The sequence below is a fragment of the Castor canadensis genome, chromosome 7 (assembly GCF_047511655.1).
Source record: "Castor canadensis chromosome 7, mCasCan1.hap1v2, whole genome shotgun sequence".
In the NCBI taxonomy this organism is placed as follows: Eukaryota; Metazoa; Chordata; class Mammalia; order Rodentia; family Castoridae; genus Castor; species Castor canadensis.
Window position 1 is genome coordinate 100,274,221 of NC_133392.1, and position 8,702 is coordinate 100,282,922.

Consider the following 8,702-nt stretch of genomic DNA (forward strand, 5'->3'; position numbering starts at 1 on the left):
TTTTCCTGAAAACGGGAATCTCTGAAAACAGGAATCTCTAACACGCAATGTCCAACTTCAAATATCATTACAACCTTTTGCTACCACAATCAGTAAAGGAACTCTGTTTAGATGATGAGGTATTGTTACTTCTTCCTGGCTTTTGTTTTTGTATTATTTTGTTTTTTCCTTGGCCTTCTTCACATATGTACTGCTGGGTTTCTGAAGTACCCATCTTGGTGCTCTATCATGCTCCAAACCAAGCCTGATAGATTAATCCACTCATTGAGTGTCTGAGTTCACTTGGGTTGCCATAACAAAATACCACAAACAATAGAAATTTATTTCTCACAATTCTGGAGGCTGGCAAGCCCATGACAAAGGTATGGTAGGTTTGGTATCTGGTGAGGGCTCACTTCCTCCTTTCTAGGATGATCCCTTCCACTGTGTCCTCACATGGTGGAATGGGCCAGCAAACTCTCTGAGGATTCATTTATAAGGGCGATAATCACATTCATTAAAGGGAAAGGCTCCACTTCCTAATACCATCATGATGGGGGTTAGGGTGTTAACATATGAACTTCAGGGGGACACAAACATTCAGATCATACCACCAGGGATAGTCACACTCTTCAGATTTAGAAACTGGAGGCACCATTGCAACTCCTGAAATCCACTATGCTCCCTAAATATTTTCTTTAAAAATATTATTCAGATTCAGAATCTCTTATATCAGAAGAATAGCTTTCACGTCACAGACTCCATCCATTAATCAAACATTTATTGATTGTCTACTTTGGTACAGGCAGTGTGCTAAGATCTGGGAGTAATAGGTTGATCAAAAAGGCAAAGGAAAGTAAAGAAGCAGGTGCAATGCTATTCATAGTTCTTATCATGGGGTGTATGGTAGCAGACTGTTGGGGTACCAACACTAGTCTTGAGGGGTTGGAAACCCTCTTTGAGGGGGTGATGAAGTAAGTCACCTAAGGATGTGCAAGCCAGAAGAAAGAGGCAGCATGACACATTTAGGGAGCTTTAAATAATTGGTAGGACTAGAGCATAGACTGTAGGAAAATAGTGATAAGAAAAGGGGATTGGTAGGAAGAGAGGGAGAACAATTAGGAAGCTGCTGTTATAATCCAGATGTAGGATGGTGATGGTATCCTGAACTAAGGAGAAAACAGTGGGGATTGAAAAGAAGCAAGAAATGCAAAGGATATTAAGCAATGTGAGACAAAGTATTTGTATTTGATTTGGATATGGAGAGGTATGGGAGAGGAAAGTAGCATGTATGATATCTATGTTTCTGACTTCAGCAACTAAGTGGGATGTTGTGGCTATGGATAAGATGGGGAAATATGTGAAAAAGACGAGTTGGAAGACCTTTCAGATGGCAGCCTATTTCATTACCTCTCAGGTACCCAGAGAACTAACGTCCTCCCTGAACTCAGATTCTTGCAAGGTCCTGATAGCTCATTTGTCCTGCCTGAGGACTAGAACTCTTTACCTAGAAGCAGGCACCACCTTCACTGGTTGTAGAGCTCTCAGATATGGACAAAATTCCTTGGATCACTGTAATAATATACTAGGACACCCAGTCTAAATTCCTGCTCAGATTCCCCTCTTCAATGCTCAGTTAGCACTGGTACTAACAATTGCATGGTACCTGAGATGCTCTGATTTCTGGTACCACTTTGAGCTATATCTTCATTCAGTTACCTTTTATTACACGGCCAGTAGCTTCAATAATGATTTTTCTTTTCCCATGGTGACACAACCACCCTTCAGCCTTGTCCTGGATTGGCCTCAGTGATTACAGTATGGGTAATGGAGTATGGGAGCTTAATTATTACCTAGAATTCTATTTTGCTAGCTTTAAATAGGTCTTTCACAGATGAATTAAAACTGAACACCACTGAAACTGCAGGAAGGGCATAGGGGCCTATTTTTCTCCTTTGTCCTTCTCCTAGAGAGCACACAGCTTAAGGATGGGCTCTCTGTTAAGAACCAGTCACTTTCACCTTCTTAAGCTGTGATTTGAAGCTAGTTCCTGATCTTCCAAACTTAAAACAAAGAGCCACATAACCAAGGAACAACCTAGTGATAATTAGATGGCTCTCAAACCACTAGGTTGCCTATTTAAATTCTTACCTGTGGTGAGTATGCATCATTCAACACCTTGGCTCCACATGTGGCCTCTTCCTAGGCATTTATAACCAATTATCTTATGTATGGATTTGTCAGAGTGCTTGAGTTAATGTAGCCCATTAAAGCCTCATGGAAGTAAGTAACCCACAGATCCCTGCTGGTCAGAACACCTCTTCTGGTCAGGTTTTCACTTTTGATAGGCAATGGAAAGTTGATTAACCAGCAAATCTGATAAGGTTGGCTATAACTTAGAAGTTTAAAAACTGTACAGAAGCATAGCTCAAGTGGTAGAGTGCTTGCCTAGCAAGCTCAAAGCCTTCAGTTTAAACCCCAATACCACCAAAGAAAGAAAGAAAGAAAAGAAAAAAACCTGCACAGAAAGACAATGAATTTGAGAATCTGATGGTCTGCCATTCTGGGGAATCAGACCTTTTCTCAAGAAAAGGTATACAGGGAAGGGAATTAGTCAAAGACAATGTCCTGTGGTCATTTTCCTGTATGTAATTGTATAGTACGGAGAACTCTTCACAACCATCCCATTTCCATCTCCTTCTTTGAGCAAAAGTTGGCAGTCATAGGGAGGCAGAGGCATGGAGTCAGATAAGAAAGCATGAGGAGGGAGGGTCTGTCAATGTTCTCTAGTCTTTTTTTCAGAATCATGAATAATTATTATTTGAGCTACCATGAATACGCTTGTCTATCAGGCTGTACTCGCTTCTCCATTCAGTGAGTAGTGAGCAGAATGAAGAAGTTAAGATGTACGTGAGAAAGATCTATGGGTGCCTGGAGGCCAGAACCTCCCTTAGCTGGTGGTAGAGGAGCCAGCTGGATTTTGATGAGAAAGGGAAGCTTCTGCAAGGTGGTGCTGTACCTTTGTCAGCAAGAGATGGATCATGGCAGGCCCTGCTGTTTGGCACAGGTGACTTCTGACCTAACATATGAGGGAACAGTCTCAGTCTCCTCATAGCCAGCATGGCATCCCACAAGGTGCTCACCTCAGTCAGGCACTTACTTTCAGGAATATTACATACAACTCATTTTTTATTCATAATGATCTTATGAATTAAGTGTTATTTCCTCAAGGTGTAATATGAAAATCATATTAGTATTAATATGAAAGGCATGTACAAAAGAGTAATTTACTATCCCAAAGCATGTGCTCTTAACTCCTTTTTATGTTTTCTCTCAGTTCTATCTAGTTCTACTAGAAGCCCAAAACTTTAATTCTTAATGAGTTTAATTTGATAAGAAAAATTTAATATTTTTTATTTCATCTATTACATTCAGGCAGCTTATTGTAAACTGGCTGACAATTCATAGTGAAGAGAATAAAGTCAGTAAAATACAAATGTCTTATCTTCTCTGTGCATATTGGAGACCTGGGGCTAGGTTTTGTTGAGACGGAATGAGGAAATAATGACTGAAAGTGCCTGAAACATAGCAGAAGCTCAAAAAGTTACCTTACTTTATCATAGAATGTTATAAGTTTATTCATTAATTTGAAAAAGACTCAAGAGAAAATTATATAGAGTCCAAAGAACAGTTTAGATGTTCTTTAAAATAGAAAGTCTATTTAAACACCAGTTTAAAAAAGATTTTCAAAATTTGTTCTTCACTCTTTTTTTTTTCCATCCCCTCTAAATGTAGGTCTAGACATTTTATCTTGAAGCTATTTGTGTACTTACACTCTTATTTATATTGAGAGCAGAAGCATAGGATAGATGAATTAGGGGTGGGTGAATCCAGCTGTACTTTTGAGTTCATTGAACATCTCAGATGATTTTTCAAATGTTTTGGGCTCACTGAAATCCAAAACAGGTTTACCCATGCTTTTACTCTTAAATTTGGAGCATGTGCAATTTAAGGGAAATTTAATCCATATGTTTCTGATTCGTTTACACTTAAATAGTCAAAATATTGTTTTTAATAGTTATTTGATGCCCAAGTAGCCTTTTGAACCTTTTAAATAAGCTTTTAGAAGCCTGTATTTCTCTTGAAAACAGGAAATCATGTCTTTCCAAGGAGGTAAACTAATTTATGCATCTGAAAATTCAAGTTCAGTTGAGAACACCAAAAACCACAGGTTTTTAATGGCCTGTCTGCTTGGCAAATGAGCACTCAGCTTTAGACTAAATGTTATTTGTATGCACACACTTTTTCCTATATATTTGGACTGGACGTCCATTTCAGTTGATATTGGGCTGTTTTGAGTGGTAGATTTGGGACCTTCAAAATTGGTATTTACTTGGCTTTTATTTTAGTGCATTATTTTTACTTTTAATTAATTTTAGCTTTTCCTCTTCAGTAGACTAACATGTCTATTTAACTTTTCAGATATTTCATGCATGATGAACTTTTCCTCATTTTTTTCTTTCTTCCTTTTCTTCACCAATTACCTTATATTTGCTTTAAATAAATGCAAGTATGTAATCTTCAGTAAAGACATGCAAGACTTCAATTGAGATGTGAATATCACATCTCCTCTGCATGCCTGAGACTAAGTAAAGTCATTGTAGACCTAAAGGAAATTAGGCAACACACTTACAAGAAAACAACATACAAAGAAATCAAGGCTATTAGGCAACATACTTGCAAAAAAAAAAAAGAAATCAGGGAAAGATGGGGGCGTAATCACTTTATTTTGGAAATTTGTTTTAAAGAGCAAAGATGCTTTTTTGGAGAAATGCAGAGCATACTGCATGAACCCTCTCTCCTTACTCACAGCACTACAGCTAAATTGCCATTTAGTCTCTGTGCCCCCATCCACCCACCCACCCACCCAGAAAGCTCAGAGCCCTTCATTTGTTATTCCCTCATTTGTTAATACCTGTAACACTAGGTATTTAGTGCATATGAATATCTAAAACTCCTTCATCTCACTCAGGTCCCTACTCAAAAATACTTTATCAGAAAGGCCTTCCTTGATCACCTCAGAAAAAGCAGACCTCTCACTCAGCTCTATCTGTTTAAGATCCCTTACCCTTTATAGTAGTTAGTGAAAATCTCTCTCTCTCTCTCTCTAATTTTATAACCATTTCTTGTCTGTCTCCACAAACTAGAATGTAATCTTCATGAGAGCAGTGTCTTTTTGGCTCATTGTTGCATTCCAAGCACCTGGAAAATCATCTAACATTTAGTAATTTTTCAGCAAATATTTTTTGAATGAATGAATAATATAGTTTTTGGCTTACCTGAAGGTATTCTCATATAGCTATTTTTACTTCAAAGCATTTTCAAATGTTTGTTATTATTAATCTGGTTGTAGATTGCCAATACACACTTAGTTGTTTACTCATGTGTTTTTGGATGTATCTCTAAACCTCTATGTACTTCATTTTCCCTCTTAGTAGTAGTACTTAATTCATAGGATTTCTTTTTTAGCAAATTGAAAAAAATACTCATAGAAACCTTAATAAAGAGTCTGAAAAAAGCAAGATCTTAGAAAATGGGGTTAAAAATTATTTAAATTAACTTTGGGGAGGGATAGTTACCATATGTGAGATGGAGTTATTCTAAGAATAAAGTTGTACTTTTTTTCTCTAGAGAGTTTTAGAAATGCTCTGGCAGTTTACCTGAAGTGATTTTGAAGTTCAATTGAAGCGCATTTAAACTCAGAAGGTAAAAAAGACCTGAACTGCTCTGACTAGGATAAATAGAATTTATCAATGAAGAAGAAAGATAGAACAAAATAGTGGTGCCAGCCAAGGAGAACAGCACCTAAAATAGTATGGAAAGATGGGACAATATGACCTTGGTAACATAGGTTTTTTGTTTTTCTTTAAAAAATACCCTTATGCAGGAGCCATACTAATCTCTGTATCATTCCAATGTTAGTATATGTGCTGCTGAAGTAAGCCTGGTAGTATAGTTTTCAGAGTCCCTTCTGGCTGCTAAACTTCTGTGAAACTTATAAATGACAAAAATTTCTCACAACTCTAGAAGCTGAGAAGTCAAGACCAAGGTACTAGCAGATCTATCCATTTCCCAACTCATAAATGCTATCTTTTCACTGAATATTAACATAGTGAAAGGGACAAAGTAGCTCTATAGAGTTTCTTCCTTATGGGCAGAACCCTCATGACCTAATCATCTGCCACATTGGAGATTAGGTTTTAGCATATGAATTGGAGAAAGGGGGAAAGGGTACAAACTTTCAGACCAGAGCAGTAGTGTAGTAAACTTTGTGGTTTACTACAGATGGATCATAGGGCTAGGCTAAGATGCTTGACATTTTTCCTGATGGTGGTAGAAAATCATTGAATAATTTTAAGTAGAAGAATGCTACTTGTCAGATTTAGGTTGTAACAGCAATCAGAGATGGACAGGCTGTCTCAAAGTTTAATGAAATTTGATTTTCATTTAAGTTTAAACTACAGGTGTAGGAAGTCCTATGTCCCTCTTAGTTTCCCTATGTATTTGGTTGAAGAGCAGAGAAGAAGAAGAGAAGGAATTATTTGTTTTCCTAGACCTTTCTCTCTCAAAGTTTCTGCTTCTTCTGAATTACTTTAGTTTATGGATTCTCTTACCTTGCTCAGATCCTTAATCATCATCTCATGAAATAAGATATAGAATTCAGTTTCTTTCTTTTTTTTTTGTTTCTCTCTTAGTCTTCAGGAAATGATCACTGCAAATTTATCCTACTTTCCCACGCAGAATCTTCATGGGAAGAGAAAAGAATCCTTTTTGTCTCCTGCCAAAATGAAGTCCCTCTGGTGGAAGCATAGATAAGGAATAGATTGCAGAGGATCAAGATAAGAGGCAAATTGCAGGGAGTAGAGTCACACACCTGCAATCCTAGCTGCTCAATTGGCAGAAGTTCCCTGCAAAAATGGAAGAGAGACCCTGTCTCAGAAGCAAAACTAAAAACCAAAAGGACTGGGGACATAGCTGAAGTAGCAGAGTGCTTGTCTAGTATGTGTAAGTCCCTGGGATCAATCCCTATAGGGGCAAAAAAAAATGTAGAATGAAGTGTGATTTTGGAAGAACATTTATGAATTCAGTTTGGGGAGAGGTGGATTTCAAGTACTAATTGGAGATTTTACTGAAATACTTACATGTCTATGCCTGGAATTTAGAAGAATGATATGGAGTGGAGAAGATGGGTTTGGGATTTTGGGACTGTATTCAAGTACAAGTCCAAGGAATGCATCTACAGGGTATTAACCAAACAAGAAGTTATTTTTCTTACCTAACAGGTGGCTCAGAGTCAAATAGTATGGGACTAGTGAGGTAATTCCATATTTCCACCAGTATTTCAGGTTCTTTTTTTATCTTTCTGTTCTATCATTCTTAGTGTCTTTGGTCAGGTTTCCCAGAAACTGAGTCTGAGGCAGGAATTCAAGTCTTGAGATTCACTAAGGAAGTACTCTTTAGAATAGAACCTGTCAGGTAAAGAGTAAGGAAGGGCAGGAAAGGGCAGACAGCAAGCAGTCTGCACAATTAAAAGTGGACCATGTATAAACTGATGATGAGTATGTCATGAAAGGGAAAAGAGAAGAAGGTAGATTGTGAATTACAAGTTCTGGGGATCAAATCCAGGGTCTCACAAATATTAGGCATATAAAAATATGTCTGTATATCCTATATCCCTGTATACTAGGGATGTAATAATGGAAGTATATCCCTGGTCCTTAAAAGAGGATTTTAAATGGTAGAGTTCTTTAAGGGAATATGCTAAATGGACAGAGCCAGTGAGAGGGAAGATTGAACATTTAGGAATGAGAGGAATTGTTGGGGGAGTAATATAAATCAGGAGGGAATCTAGAATACAGATGAAAAGATTAACTGCAGACATAGGGAAAGGTACCTTTTTACTGATCCAAAAATAAGTAGGTTTAGAGATAAATTCATGATGGTGGCAAGTGAGGAGCTGAGAAATTCCTTCATGATGGAATTTAAATTTATTTTGCTAGCAAACCACAGAAGTAATCTGTGAGCAGCTGTGGGTGGAATAGGAGATGTTGATGGTAGCAGAAGGGGAAGAATTGGTGAAACATTTGGAGTATCCACTGAAGGGAATAGGAGAGATACCTGACTAGAGCTGCCTAGAAATATTGCCTGGCAATTTTCCAGGCCTGGCTGAGGGTGAAGATCATGAATTTATAGTAGTAGCAGCCATAGTTGTGCGGTTTGCCTTATAGCTGGGCATTGCAAATGGGGGATGAATAGGGCTATTAAATGTAGAGGAATACATATGATTCATATGCTAGTTCAGACTGTTAAATTCCTTTTAGTTGTAGATTGAAAAAGAATGTGGATATACATGGATATTTGTAACTTATACATTTAGACAGTATAATGTTACACTACATTTTGACCTAAATGGACTTAAGAATTGTCCAACAGAAGTCTCAACTTTTCCTTGGTTATTTGGTGTTGAAACTATTATTTATTATGGTTGTGAGACTAAATGGAGCCATAGAGATGGATGAGTCTTTAAGAGTAAATTTAAAGTACAAAAAAAAAACTGGCCTAGTTTTGCAAGTTCATTTGGGAAATGTTTGTGTCTACTTGATACTCCTTTGGCCCAGAGCTCTTGAATCCACCTAGACTTCTGTGGTCAGATAAATCTAAGA

At 37.5% G+C, this 8,702-nt stretch overlaps 1 pseudogene; it reads right to left on the reverse strand.

Annotated features, from left to right (window-relative positions):
* Positions 1 to 5,886: 5,886 nt before the first annotated feature.
* On the reverse strand, positions 5,887 to 5,981 carry LOC141425260 (U6 spliceosomal RNA; annotated as a pseudogene).
* Between the last annotated feature and the right edge of the window lie 2,721 nt (positions 5,982 to 8,702).